The sequence below is a fragment of the Mixophyes fleayi genome, chromosome 1, assembly GCF_038048845.1.
Source record: "Mixophyes fleayi isolate aMixFle1 chromosome 1, aMixFle1.hap1, whole genome shotgun sequence".
Classification (NCBI taxonomy): Eukaryota; Metazoa; Chordata; class Amphibia; order Anura; family Limnodynastidae; genus Mixophyes; species Mixophyes fleayi.
The window spans coordinates 460,261,522-460,276,717 of NC_134402.1; the positions used below are offsets into that span (position 1 = coordinate 460,261,522).

General features: G+C 38.5%; 1 long non-coding RNA gene across 1 annotated transcript in view; it reads left to right on the top strand.

Moving 5' to 3' along the window:
- The window catches only part of LOC142110282 (uncharacterized), a 41,906-nt gene extending 31,859 nt beyond the window's left edge, over positions 1-10,047 (top strand). The window contains exon 3 of the long non-coding RNA XR_012680506.1: positions 9,914-10,047. This is a non-coding gene — a long non-coding RNA (uncharacterized LOC142110282). The remainder of the gene's footprint in view (positions 1-9,913) is intronic.
- Positions 10,048-15,196: the final 5,149 nt, after the last annotated feature.

Here is a 15,196-nt window from a genome sequence, read left to right on the forward strand (position 1 = left end):
GCTGATTATACATCATCACTTCCATCTTGATTGAAGAGTTCTTTTAAATATAACTCAGTCTCTTTATCTGTGTTCAGTTCTGAGTCCTTTGGTTAATTTAAGCTTGGGTCTTTGACCTGTTTGCAATGGGAACTGTGGATCCAGGTGTCTTTTGCTGCAACCTTTACAGCTGTATCAGTCGTTAATAGAACTTGGTTTTAGTAGAAACATCCCATCGATCTGTAAGGGAACCAGAGTGTAAGAGATTTCTTACCATAACATAGTCTCTAGGTTGTATTCTGTGTGCAGGCCCAAGAGCTGCTTCTGGTTGAATGTCTTTGTTCAAGTGTTCTTCTGGGCCCTCTGAAGCTTCTGCAACTGTTCAGACAACTGTATGACATATTGAGCAGTTAGATCATGATGCATCTTCAAGTCTGTGGATTAATAACGTATCTTGTCTGAAGTCCAATAACAGTTCATATGGAGAGAGATTGAGAAGAGGTTTCGAAGTGATTCTAATACCATGATAAACAAAAGAAGTGCCATTCCTGTTTCCTTAGTAAGCTTAGTTATTCTTTAATTACTCCATTTATTATTTCAGCTTTCTCTGAAGCATGAGAATGATATAGTGTATAACGTTTTGAATCTATTCCCATCATATTACACATTCTTTGAAACCCTTTTTCTTTGAAATGAGTTCACTCTCTGGATAAACTACATCTACATACAAATTCTGGCAAAATCTTCTTAGCAGTAAGTTGCACTATGTCTGAGACAGTTAACTAGGCCTCAACCCACCAACACATATCAATACAAACTAACACATACTGTAACCCCCTGATTTTTTTGTTTTTCTCTTAAGTGAATAAAATCAATAAACTAGTTTTTAACCTCTGAATATTAGGCAACTGTCTGACCTTAGTAGGTATTATCTTTCCTTCATTATTCTTAACACAAATTATACATATTTCACATTTAAGCTTAGCAACTGTAGTAATTTCTGGGCATACCAACAAGATATAACAATTCTAATCTTGTTATCTGCTCCCATGTGTACTAACCCATGAGCACTTTCTGCAAAAGCTGGTAACAACATTTTTAATGCTACTGGTTTATTTTCTATAACTACTCAAATTTCATCCTTTGTTTTATAACATTGTTTCATTTTCCATGTATTAATTTCATTCAATGTAGCCTTTTCCTGACATTGTCGTAAGTACTCAAATGTGATATCATGAAAAATCATCAAGTGGGTATGTGGCTGCCTTTCTAAAGCTGCTTCTCGAGCTGCTGAGTCTGCTAGTTTGTTTCCTAGTGAGCCTTCATCTGTATGTTTGGTATGTGCCTGGCACTTAAATGACTGCAACCTCTTTTTGCAACTGTATAGTCTCTATCAGTTGTTTGACTGTTTGGGCATGTGATATAGGTGTTCCTGTTGATGTTAGGTAACCCCTATGTTTCAAATAGCTCCACAATCATGAACTATGGCAATCGTGTAACGTAAATCTGTGTAAATGTTTACTCATTTTTCTTCAACTAGGTGACATGCTCTGATGAGTGCTGTAAGTTTGGCTACCTGAACTGAGTGTAAGTCTAATGACTTAACTTCAATTATCTCTAATCTATAGTGATTGCACATACTGTCACTGTCACTAGTGAGCTATCATGCGTTTATCTATAAAACATTTTCATCAGTAATGAAACTTTAATCTAGATTCTCCAATGTAGTTTCAGAAATATCTGATAATACAGAAAAACTTACACATTTACTTAATACAATCATGCTCATTGTCTTCCTTGTCATGTGAGGTTTCTGAGAGCAACAATGTAGCAGGATTGATATTCTGAAATTTCCGTATCGTAATATTATAAGAATTAAGGCAATTTAACTTAATTTTAATTTCCCATTGTATAAACCTTGCTACAGACACATGTCTGGTCTGTGCACTAATCAGGAGTTGTGTGATAACACGAGGGACAATCAAATGTTACTCACGCTGCATCACAATATCCTGTGTCTTTTCCACAATAATAGCTCCTATGGCTATAAACCATAAACATGAAGTTAATGCTTTTGCTACCTATATAATTGTACACTAATTATCTTTTAAATATCCTAAACAGTGTTATCATTCGTACAATAGAAAATATTTCTTATAATTGTAGATGCGTAATGCCGGGTTAAAGGCTAAAGCCTTTTAATCTCTTCAAATGCCTCAATGAATTCAGGAGTGTGTTCAATTGTATCTGGCATATAGCTATGGCATTCCCTGACTGCAAAAATTGCAACATAAATGTACTGCCTTTTTTTTTATTTTTTATTATTATTCTGAGGCAGAGGGTGTTAAAATATCAGGACCACCCTTTAGGAAATCTAAATATCTTTGGCCAGGTGTCAAACAATTTAACCTTGTAAGTACATAGATGAATTTTCTACTTCTTGGATACTTCTGAAAGAAAACACAATAATTGTTTAGTATCTTCACAGCAGAACATCATTCACATATTCTGGTCACCTGTGGGCACAAAATATTGCAAATTATTCTGCAAACATTATAACAAATAATTAGAACTGTCTATGAAACCTTATAAAGATTGAGACCCCCTGTAGGTAACAGCAAAAGAAAATATTCCTGTTTCCTTAGTAAGCTTAGTTATTCTTTAATTACTCCATTTATTATTTCAGCTTTCTCTGAAGCATGAGAATGATATAGTGTATAACGTTTTGAATCTATTCCCATCATATTACACATTCTTTGAAACCCTTTTTCTTTGAAATGAGTTCACTCTCTGGATAAACTACATCTACATACAAATTCTGGCAAAATCTTCTTAGCAGTAAGTTGCACTATGTCTGAGACAGTTAACTAGGCCTCAACCCACCAACACATATCAATACAAACTAACACATACTGTAACCCCCTGATTTTTTTGTTTTTCTCTTAAGTGAATAAAATCAATAAACTAGTTTTTAACCTCTGAATATTAGGCAACTGTCTGACCTTAGTAGGTATTATCTTTCCTTCATTATTCTTAACACAAATTATACATATTTCACATTTAAGCTTAGCAACTGTAGTAATTTCTGGGCATACCAACAAGATATAACAATTCTAATCTTGTTATCTGCTCCCATGTGTACTAACCCATGAGCACTTTCTGCAAAAGCTGGTAACAACATTTTTAATGCTACTGGTTTATTTTCTATAACTACTCAAATTTCATCCTTTGTTTTATAACATTGTTTCATTTTCCATGTATTAATTTCATTCAATGTAGCCTTTTCCTGACATTGTCGTAAGTACTCAAATGTGATATCATGAAAAATCATCAAGTGGGTATGTGGCTGCCTTTCTAAAGCTGCTTCTCGAGCTGCTGAGTCTGCTAGTTTGTTTCCTAGTGAGCCTTCATCTGTATGTTTGGTATGTGCCTGGCACTTAAATGACTGCAACCTCTTTTTGCAACTGTATAGTCTCTATCAGTTGTTTGACTGTTTGGGCATGTGATATAGGTGTTCCTGTTGATGTTAGGTAACCCCTATGTTTCAAATAGCTCCACAATCATGAACTATGGCAATCGTGTAACGTAAATCTGTGTAAATGTTTACTCATTTTTCTTCAACTAGGTGACATGCTCTGATGAGTGCTGTAAGTTTGGCTACCTGAACTGAGTGTAAGTCTAATGACTTAACTTCAATTATCTCTAATCTATAGTGATTGCACATACTGTCACTGTCACTAGTGAGCTATCATGCGTTTATCTATAAAACATTTTCATCAGTAATGAAACTTTAATCTAGATTCTCCAATGTAGTTTCAGAAATATCTGATAATACAGAAAAACTTACACATTTACTTAATACAATCATGCTCATTGTCTTCCTTGTCATGTGAGGTTTCTGAGAGCAACAATGTAGCAGGATTGATATTCTGAAATTTCCGTATCGTAATATTATAAGAATTAAGGCAATTTAACTTAATTTTAATTTCCCATTGTATAAACCTTGCTACAGACACATGTCTGGTCTGTGCACTAATCAGGAGTTGTGTGATAACACGAGGGACAATCAAATGTTACTCACGCTGCATCACAATATCCTGTGTCTTTTCCACAATAATAGCTCCTATGGCTATAAACCATAAACATGAAGTTAATGCTTTTGCTACCTATATAATTGTACACTAATTATCTTTTAAATATCCTAAACAGTGTTATCATTCGTACAATAGAAAATATTTCTTATAATTGTAGATGCGTAATGCCGGGTTAAAGGCTAAAGCCTTTTAATCTCTTCAAATGCCTCAATGAATTCAGGAGTGTGTTCAATTGTATCTGGCATATAGCTATGGCATTCCCTGACTGCAAAAATTGCAACATAAATGTACTGCCTTTTTTTTTATTTTTTATTATTATTCTGAGGCAGAGGGTGTTAAAATATCAGGACCACCCTTTAGGAAATCTAAATATCTTTGGCCAGGTGTCAAACAATTTAACCTTGTAAGTACATAGATGAATTTTCTACTTCTTGGATACTTCTGAAAGAAAACACAATAATTGTTTAGTATCTTCACAGCAGAACATCATTCACATATTCTGGTCACCTGTGGGCACAAAATATTGCAAATTATTCTGCAAACATTATAACAAATAATTAGAACTGTCTATGAAACCTTATAAAGATTGAGACCCCCTGTAGGTAACAGCAAAAGAAAATATTCTGAATAGTTCTTATTAGCATTAAAAATCAACGCTGCACAAAAATGACTGTAATAAATAGATCTGCAATGAAATGCAGGGCGGGGTCCAGTCATTTTTTTGGTACAAACTGTCTTCAGGCTCAGAACACAGACAATTTCCATATACTGAGCTCCTCCCCTTGGCATCCACCTCATTCCATTGGATGAGGGAGATGGGAGGAGAGACATCTTTGTAACATCCTATACATTGTAAGCTTGCGAGCAGGGTTCTCTTACCTCTCTGTCTGTATGTATTACCCAGTATTGTCTTATTAATGTTTGTTCCCAATTGTAAAATGCTACGGAATTTGCTGGCGCTATATAAATAAATGTTGATGTTGATGTTGATGATGGGAGACTTCAAACAAACGAAAACCTGACACAGTTGCTAATCTCACTATGTAACACTACACAGTTGTTATTTTCAAAGAAAAACATCTACTATCTTTCAGTGCAATTATTTTCTTATAATGCTAACAAAACACAGGTTTTGCTGTCATATTTCAAATAATAATTAACCTAATTCAACCAGCAAAGAATTCTCAAAGTTTAAACACACACCCATTGTGTTCTATGATTGGAGATTCGGTTCACACTACATGCCAAAAATATTAGGCAATCCCTCTGAAAATATTTTAACATACAATTCATTTGCAAAATCACTATTTAACACACATTAAAGACCTTGTTTAAGTATTCATCTCATGTCTTTCTTCCAATTCAACCAGCACAGAAATTTCTAGTCCCTTCCAATCTGGGTGTGAGATAGTGACTCTGTCTCATATTTGCTCGCTTAATCCATCCATAATAAGTTCTCTAATCATATAATCATAGGCTTAATCTGAACATCTTTCAAATTCATAAAACCAGCATATTTTTTATCAATCTGTCAGGATATTCAACAACTGTTTCTAACACAAATACAACTATGACTTAAACCAATCAATTACAAACTTTCTACTGAATCTGAAAATTGTTTAGTTTTTTTAGGTTATTTTTTTTCCTATCCTGCCGTTCTGAAATTAAAAGGTAAAGGCACCATTTCTTTAACATTTAACATTAGGACACATTATTAAAACCAGCAGTTTCACTGAAATCACACACACAAAAAAACTCTGGAATGCGTTCACAAGATAAACTTAAGAGAAGTTAACACTTAGCTTGCAACTGGACGTTTATCTATGCTTTAAAACCAAATCTGATTATTTTACAAGTCTTAACAGGCACTACAAAAAATCGGACTGTCTTTAGCCTATTGTCTCCACAAACCAGACTTATTTACACATATTCATATTTATTCTCACCTCTGTCTCCAAGGTGATAAATAAATTAAATGTCCAGCATTTATTGAAATAGAGCTGAGTGAATAGCCCCAGAATGACAGAAGTGTGAGACAGATATACCATATCATTTTTATCATATATGGAACAAACAATTCACTGATCAATAATATTAACACAGCTGAAGTAAGGTTTGCAATTTTAAAAACAGATGAATTATTTTACACAAAGTCAGCGGCACAGCTATTAATTCTTAAGTAGCTTTCTTACCAGACCCGTCCTCTGGAACCATAGCTCGATGTATTTCCAGTATTCTCAAGTTACAATGTGCAGTGAACCAATAGTATTTCAGGATAGACATATTTAGTTTAACAATTGCAAATCATCAGGATAAAAAAACCAAACCATTCAGTTAATGTTATACGCTGCCAATGGCTGTATCAGGTTTTTTCTGCTGTTTGAATATATACAATTTTGACTGCTCATATCACGTATTAACAACTAACAAATAAATAACATTTTAACTGTCTTATTTTTCACATTACTTTTATAAGAGAATTTTATCCCTCATTACGTCTAGGGTTCAACATTAAAAATTCCAGTCTCTGGAAAACACATTTTATCATTTCTTTGTTATTTTCCCCTCGCACCACTTTTTAGAGTTTTATGCAATCAGGATTGAAACTCTATAGGCACACTTTTGCCCTGGTGCTACCTTTTCTCTCCTTAGAAATAACAGACCCTATCCTGACTTACGGTCCAATGCGAGAAACAGGCATTTCTACTCACATATTAACTTATTAACTTTCCAAATAAGTCGAGTAGTTTGCAAAACATCGCTGTTTCTAATCCAAGCCTTGTTTTTAGATTAGAAGTAAAAAACAGTGTTGAACACTCATAATCCGATGGAACTATTTGTAAAAAAAATGTTGTGCCTCTAGTATTGAAAGAAATATCTTTGTACAATAGAGAGTCCATAAAGATATTATTCTCTTTATATAATTATTATATATTAATATCATTATATTACATATTATAAGTTATTTGTGTATATAACATGTTGGGTATCTTGTGTATACACAGGATACCTGACACATGTACTTTTCTACTTCATACTTAAAAAGACACAAAACAGATGTGTTCTGGCTCTCTCAGGTCACAGTCCTAACACTCCCTGTGTTCCATCTGTGTTCCACGGTCATCACGGCAGAGGTCGGGCGCATTGCGCTGCTAACGGCTGATAATTTTTACAAGGAAACTTCATTTGAGGTGTTTGGACCAGAAGACATTTTGAGACATCTGTGGGAAGGGGCGGGCTAGACCTGGGGCAGGGGGGCATCGGCCCGCCCCGATACAGTTTTTCAGGATTTTTACCTGCGGCCGCATCTGACGATATCAGATGCGGCCGCATCAGCGAACAGGCGGCTGCATCACATGACACGTGACACGGCCGCATCCCGTGTAATGAGATGCGGCCGCCGGTATGCCCCCCTGCCTGAAGTCTCCCAGCCCGCGCCTGTCTGTGGGACTATCAAGCAGGGAAAGCGTAGAGTAAGACCTGGAATCATATTTCTTTTGTCACGGTGTTCATACTGTTTGTGTACGTATTAGAGATGTTCACTGAACCACATGTTTTAGTTTTGGTTTTAGTTTTGGGTCTGGATTAACTTTGTATTTAGGTTTTGGTTTTGGAATTGCCAAAACCGCCCTTGCGGGTTTTGGGTTTGGCTTTGGATATGTATTTTATAGAAAAAATAGCTAAAATATTCTAAAAATGTTGCTCTTTTTTTGTTCCTACATTATTATTAACTTCAATAACACTAATTTAATTTCCAGTCATTTCCAGTCAATTTTGATGACCTCACAGGTCACAATATTATTTTCATCCACTTTCGGACAAAGACTGCAGCGAGCTGGCTGGATGCTAAGCGACAGAGCAATGACACAAACACATGCAGTTGCAAGCACATTTAGGAAAGGAGACATTGCCACACAGCAGTGGCAGAAGGGAAAAGTGGTGCAAGAGGGAATGGTGCTTGGGCCCTCCCACCCACCCTTATGTAAGATATTGAAAAGGACATGTACAGCTTAACAAAGCAAGTGCTCCAGAGACAAGGAGTGCATCTTTTATGACTGAAGTGCTTGGTTTATTAGGGCCCCCACAACACAAGATAACAATAGGCTTAATTGGAGTACTGAGACCTGCGGTACAGCTAGGGGAAATAGGTTTCTGAGCACGCTAAAAGACCATTACATGTCCCAATTAGTAGAGGAACCAACTAGGAACCGGGTTATACTGGACCTAGTAATAACAAACAATGTAGATGTAATATCAAATATTCAAGTAAAGAAGCACTTGGGAAACAGTGATCATAATATGGTTTCATTTGAAATTAGTTTCCAGAAGCAACGGTATAAGGGATCAACTAGGACTTTAAACTTTAGAAAGGCAAATTTTAATATGCTAAAGGAGTCTATAAAGAGCATAGACTGGGACAAAGCCTTTGAAGGAAAAAATACGGAAGAAAAGTGGGCTGTCTTTAAAATGTTGTTGGAAACATACACGTATAAGTTCATTCCTATGGGAAATAAATGTAAAAGAAATAAGTCTAAACCAATGTGGCTAAATAAAAAGGTAAGGGAAGAAATGCAAAGGAAGAAGCGTGCATTTAAATTGTTTAAGTCTGAAGGGTCAGAGGAGTCCTTCCGTAGGTACAAGGAATGTAATAAAACACGCAAAAAGAAAATTAGATTGGCTAAATTAGAAAATTTAAGGCACATTGCAAAAGAGAGTAAGACAAACCCAAAAAAGTTTTTTAAGTATATAAATGGCAAAAGGATTAAAAAAGATAATATAGGACCCCTAAGAAGTGAGATGGGTGAATTGATAAATGATACTAAGGAAAAAGCAGAGGTATTAAACACTTTCTTTTCTTCAGTATTTACCAGAGAGGAACAAATGGCAGGAGTAATACATAAAAATGGAAATGAAACCATGCCATTAATTAATACTTGGTTGTCAGAGGAAGAAGTCCAAAGGCGACTGAAGAATATTAAGATAAATAAAGCTCCAGGTCTAGATGGCATACACCCAAGGGTTCTTATGGAGTTAAACTCGGAAATAGCTAGACCGCTATTCTTAATTTTCAGAGATTAAATCTCATCAGGCTCAGTACCAAGGGATTGGCAAATAGCAGATGTGGTGCCGTTGTGTAAAAAGGGGACAAGATCACAACCAGGGAATTATAGACCTGTAAGCCGGACATCAATAGTGGGGAAACTACTGGAAGGTATTTTAAGGGATAGTATTCATTATTACTTGGTGCGCAATAAAATTATTAGTGGAAATCAACATGGATTTGTGAGGGATAGGTCATGTCAAACTAATCTAATTAGTTTCTAAGAGTAAGTCAGTGGGAACTTAGACCAGGGCAGGACAGTAGATGTGATCTACTTAGATTTTGCAAAGGCCTTTGATACAGTGCCACACAAGAGGTTGGTTTACAAAATAAGGGAACTGGGTGTAGGAATCAACATTTCGATTACTTCGATTGAAAACTGGTTAGAGAATAGGGAACAGAGAGTTGTGATAAATGGAACATTTTCTAATTGGTCAAAAGTGCGCGTAAATACCGTTATTACGGTACTTTTCACGCTGTATTTCAGCTTGCGGCTCAGGGAGCTGCAAGCTGAAATCTGGATAAGTATTAGCGTAATAACGGTAATATTTTTCCTGCGGCCGAAAACGGGAACAATTGAATATGCCCCTGAGAGTGAAGAAATGCCGACAATGAAATCAGTCATATTTGCGTCTGAATTTTCAGTGTATTCGATTACCACCGACAACTGCATCATGTTATTTTCCTGTAGTGAATGAGAAGAACGTGGACTTTCACCTAATTATTATTTATTTCTTAGAACCATCACTGAAGGGACTGGAAGCTGTGTCAAGATAGGACGTCGTCTGATCCTGGAGAACTGTTATACAAACCTGCACTGGATCTGTGAGAGAGACACATAGTAACTGTGCTGAGGTTTATTTATAGGAGATAATGGACCCTGTGTGATTGTTGTGAAATATTTTATGGTTTGTTAATTGTTTATCAAGTTGTCACCACATAATAAAATGAATCACTCAGTGTTCAGATTGTAAGCTGGTGTACACTGTAAGTAATTGAAGGGACAAGAGGAGAAAGTAAACAGCACACTTTATACTCCAGCCTCTATAACATACTAACAGTCAGTGATATTCACTTACTGTAACACATCTGGTTGGCAATTACATCACTTCTGCCAGCTGGTTATGGTTAAACATCTATATCCTTCCTTTCTTAAGTTTGAGAACAGATAAACAATGAACAATGAAAGATAAAACAATAGAATCAAAGCAATAAATTATGAGTTACATTGCAAAGTCTTGAAACCTTGAGTTAGGCTAGGAAAGGCTGCTAGATCTTGTGATGATTGTGGTATCTGCAGGGGAATCCATTAAACACTTTGAATGGTCAGTTGATGTAGAGGATGATGATGTATCCTCTGAAGGCTTGATACCAAAGTCATCAAAGCAAGATCCAATAACAGCTGAACTGAGACTTTTGGGGGTAAATGTATCAAGCTGAGAGTTTTCCGGCAGGTCAGATTCTAGCTATCTTTTATTTAGTACATTATACGAAATGCTAGCTATAATCTGATTGGTTGCTATAGGCAACATCTCCACTTTTCAAACTGTCCAGAAAACTCTCAGCTTGATACATTTACCTCTTGGTGTTAACTTTGTAGAACTGCTAGAAACTAACGGAGAATCTGAGATATCTAGCAAGTGACACTATTTGCGCTCATGGGTGTTGTCGTCAGTTTCAGCCATGTAACTATTGGGTCAGCTAATAATTAATAGTAGCCACATCTTCGTAACCACATGCAATTTGCATACGAACTGTATGATCAGGACATAGTGGCATGGCTGACGAGATGATTTTTTTTCAGCTTGAATTGTCACGAACCCTAGATGCAGTAAAGTGTTGTATGTTGATTTCCACTCTTTGTTGCAACTTGTTTAGTGATGGGAATGACAGTCCTAATGCACCTAGATAATAGCCGCTGTGCAAGAGAGAGCAAACCATATTACTCAGGTGAGCATGGCCATGAATATATCAGTGTCATCACGTGAGCACTCCTCCAAAAGGTGTTTAGCAGACTGTACAGTTTACATACCAAGTCTGAGGGTACAGTGAGCTACTTGTGGTGTGAACAATGTCCCATGCTTGGTTATGTCGTTAAATTCATGACTCACTAATTGCTTGGCATGGTCAGTCCTGATTTGTTTGTGAATGTCATAAACAGAGAAATGTCTCTTGAATTTGTAAATAACAGTAGAACTGGTGGGTTAGGGGGCAGGTAGTCAATTTCATACCACCCTGAATATGATTCCACTAACACTGTTAGTCCTGGTATATAGGGGTCAGCGTCACACAGTCAAAGACAGAAGATGGATACAATAGTACTTTTATTACAAAACATCTAATGCAAACAATTGGCACTAAAGATATATACTTTAAATCAAACCCCAAGCGATCACCACACTCAATAATACTCCCAACAACCTCCCAATGTATTAACTAAAAAAAAATGATAAACAGAACAGTCCTTAGGTTACAGACGGCCAGAATAGGGTTCTGTGATCCAGTCGTGGCTAAATCTCTCAGTGTAATGTTCCAAAACCTTGACCATGCTTCCAGCTTTATATACCTGCGTAAAGTTCTAGCCAGGCAGTAACTGAGGTAACAGAGCCTTCTGACTTTCCTGGTTCATCCGAAAAATGATTTTTTGCACAAGTTGTTCTTGCGATTTCTTCAAATCCGAGCTCATCATCTTTCCTTCTGCCAATGTTGCTATACCTCCCAATATCTCCCTCTTGGTTGAAAACATCACTCTTTCTCATGTAACCCAAGAGTTGCCTTGGAGTCACTCTTGACTTAGCCCTCAGCTTTACTCCTCATATCCAGTCCCTCACCAAATTCTGCCACTTCTACCTCTGTAACATTATGAAAATCCGTCCCTTCCTCTCTCAGGAAGCAACCAAAATCCTGGTCCATTCACTCATCATTTCTCATCTCGACTATTGCAACCTCCTTCTCATTGGCCATCCTCGCTCCCGCACTTCTGATCTTCAAACCATACAGAATGCTGCGTCTAGGCTCATCTTCCTCTCCCACCGCACCTCTTCCACTTCTCCTCTGCGTAAATACCTTCATTGGCTCCCTATCCGTTTCAGAATTCAGTTCAAGCTCCTTATCCTCACTTACAAAGCTCTTTCCAACACTTCTCCCCCTTACATCTCTGACCTTGTCTCGCGGTACATACCTACCCGGCCACTCCGCTTCGCCTCTGACCTCCACCTCAATTCACCTTTCATTACCTCCTCCCATGCTCGACTCCAAGACTTCTGCTTTACTGCCCCATATCTTTGGAACTCCCTACCCCATCTGACTCGACTCTCCCCCAAACCTTTAGTACTTCAATCGCTCATTCAAAACTCACCTTTTCAAGCTCACCTATACTACCAGCTCTTAACTGTTATGTTCATCACCATCTCGTCCTCATCTGCCATCTAAATTTTTTCTTCCAGTCGGTCTTACTGTCTCTCACCACCCCTCCCTTTAGAATGTAAGCCCTTGTGGAGTTGGTCCTCTCTACCTATTGTCCCACGTCTGTCTCCTGTAAAAGGACCTGTAGTTGCGCCTCACATGCGCACGCTATCCTCTTATTCTGTTCTCAGATACACTCGTTATAAAACTCACACTTTTATGCACTTTTTCTTACACAATGTTGCCTTAAAGGAACAAACACACAGAGAATTCTCTCAGCACACTGATATAGCCAGCAAAAGACCTGCCATTTCTACTGTAGATAAAAATGCATAAGTCTTAGTTGCACATATTTGCAAATGTATGCTAAAGCCACCCGCCACTCCACGGCTTTTGCTAATAGGGAAATGGCAGGTTTTTTGCTGACTATAGCAGTGTGCTGGGGGAATTCTCTGTGTGTTTGTTCCTTTTAGGATAACCTCACCCTTTCAAGCACCTGTTATGAGCCTATAAATTGATTGTGCAACTTCCACTTCTGTACAATGTTGCCTTACTCAGTCTTTTGACCACACTAAATAACACTTAAGCTTTACAGAGTTATTTATCCAATAACCACTGTATCTCAGCAGTACTTCACAGTAAAAATTCCTTATAAATAAACAATACTAACAACATATGTATGTGTCACGAACTTAGAGTATTTGCTTACTGGTTTTAGCACTACTCACCAAAGAGACGCGGAGTCTAACGTGTCCAAGGTCTTCGCCAGGAACCCCCGCAAGGGAGTATGGTCTTAGCTGCAAGAGACACACAGGTCGCGGTCCTCAGAGGGAGCAACCAGTGAAGCGGTATGATGAAATGGTGTCAGGCAGGCTGGGTCAGAACCGAGAGTCAGGATATGCCACAGGGAGAATCTAATATTGTAGTCAGGAATAGCCGGGTCAGAACCGAGAATCAGGATATGCCACAGGTAGAATCCAATATCATACTCAGGAATAGCCGGGTCAGGTATCAGAAGCGCAGGAGAGAATGGTCAACAAGCCGGGTTCAATACACAGGGATCACAGATGAAGGGTAGTCAGGGGCAAGCCGGGTAATACACAGGAGTCACTAGAGAAATGCACAGGAACGCTGGAGCTAGGTGGGACCTAATACTCTGGCACTCTCCAAGTGCCAGAGTGATCCTTTTATAGGACATCTGTAATCAGTGGTGGTGGTGATGCTGAACACCACCGCCGGAACTACTGTGAGCGTTCCGTTGCCTAGCAACAAAACGCGTGACAGCCGACCGGGAGTGCGCTCGGTTGCCTAGCAACAGCAGGCGTCCGTCCCTGTGCGACAGACACAGCACGGGGACGGTGCCTGACAGTACCTCCTCCCCTACTTTGTTGGATAGATCTTTGCTCAAGAAACTGTTTTAGTAGCCATGGGGCGTGAAGATCCTCTTTTTGCACCCATGACCTCTCTTCTGGGCCGAAGCCCTTCCAATGGACTAAGAATTGGTGTCGTCCATGGAGGACACGGGAATCCAGGATGCGACTCACTTTGAATTCTTCCCCATTTGTAGTCCGTACAGGAGCTGGATGATGAGGCAAACAATGAAACGTATTGAGTATAAGTGGTTTCAGAAGAGAGACATGAAAACATTATGGATCTTCAGGGACGGAGGTAACCGGAGTCTGTAAGTCACCGGGTTGATAACATGTGTTATGGGGAAGGGCCCGATATAGTGAGGAGCCAATTTCTGAGAAGGTACCCTAAACTTGAAATTGCGTGTAGACAACCATACTTTGTCGTGAACGTGTAATAGAGGAATAAGTCTCCGATGACGGTCAGCCGCTTGCTTATAGCGCAGAGAAGTCTCTTGGAGTTTTGTTTTGGTAGTTGACCAAATCTGAGAAAAGTTCTGCATTAAATCCTCAACAGCTGGAACTGGCGAGGAAACCTGACCGGAAAAATCTGGGAGGGTGGGTTGGATTCCATAAACGACAAAAAACGGAGAGGCACCAGAAGACTCGTGATGATGAAAGTTGTGGGAAAATTCTGCCCAAGGTAGGAGATTAGCCCATTCTGTTTGGTTGTCAGAAGAGAAACATCGTAAAAAAAAGTCTTCGAGGTCCTGGTTAACCCGCTTCGGCCATTGGTTTGTGGGTGATAGCCGGATGAGTACTTGAGGTCAGAACCAAGTGTTTTACAAAAAGCCCTCCAGAATTGGGAAACAAACTGCACTCCACGGTCTGAAATGATTTCACGAGGGCAGCCATGGATTCTGAATATCTCTTTAAAAAAATAAGCGCCAACTGAGAAGCAGACGGTAGAGTGGGCAAAGGTACGAAGTGGGCCATTTTAGAAAATCTGTCAATCGCGACCCAAATGATGGTGAACCCATTACTGGGGGGAAGGTCAGTGATGAAATCCATGGATATACTTTGCCAAGGAAGGTCTGGAGTAGGAAGTGGTTGTAAAAGACCTGGTGGAGCCAATCTGGAGTTTTTACAACGAGCACATGTAGCACAGGAAGCCACGAATTTTCGTACGTCAGAATGTAAGGCTGGCCACCAATATCTTCAACGAAGAAATTCGTAGGTTTTCTTCACCCCGGCATGTCCCGCCAGTT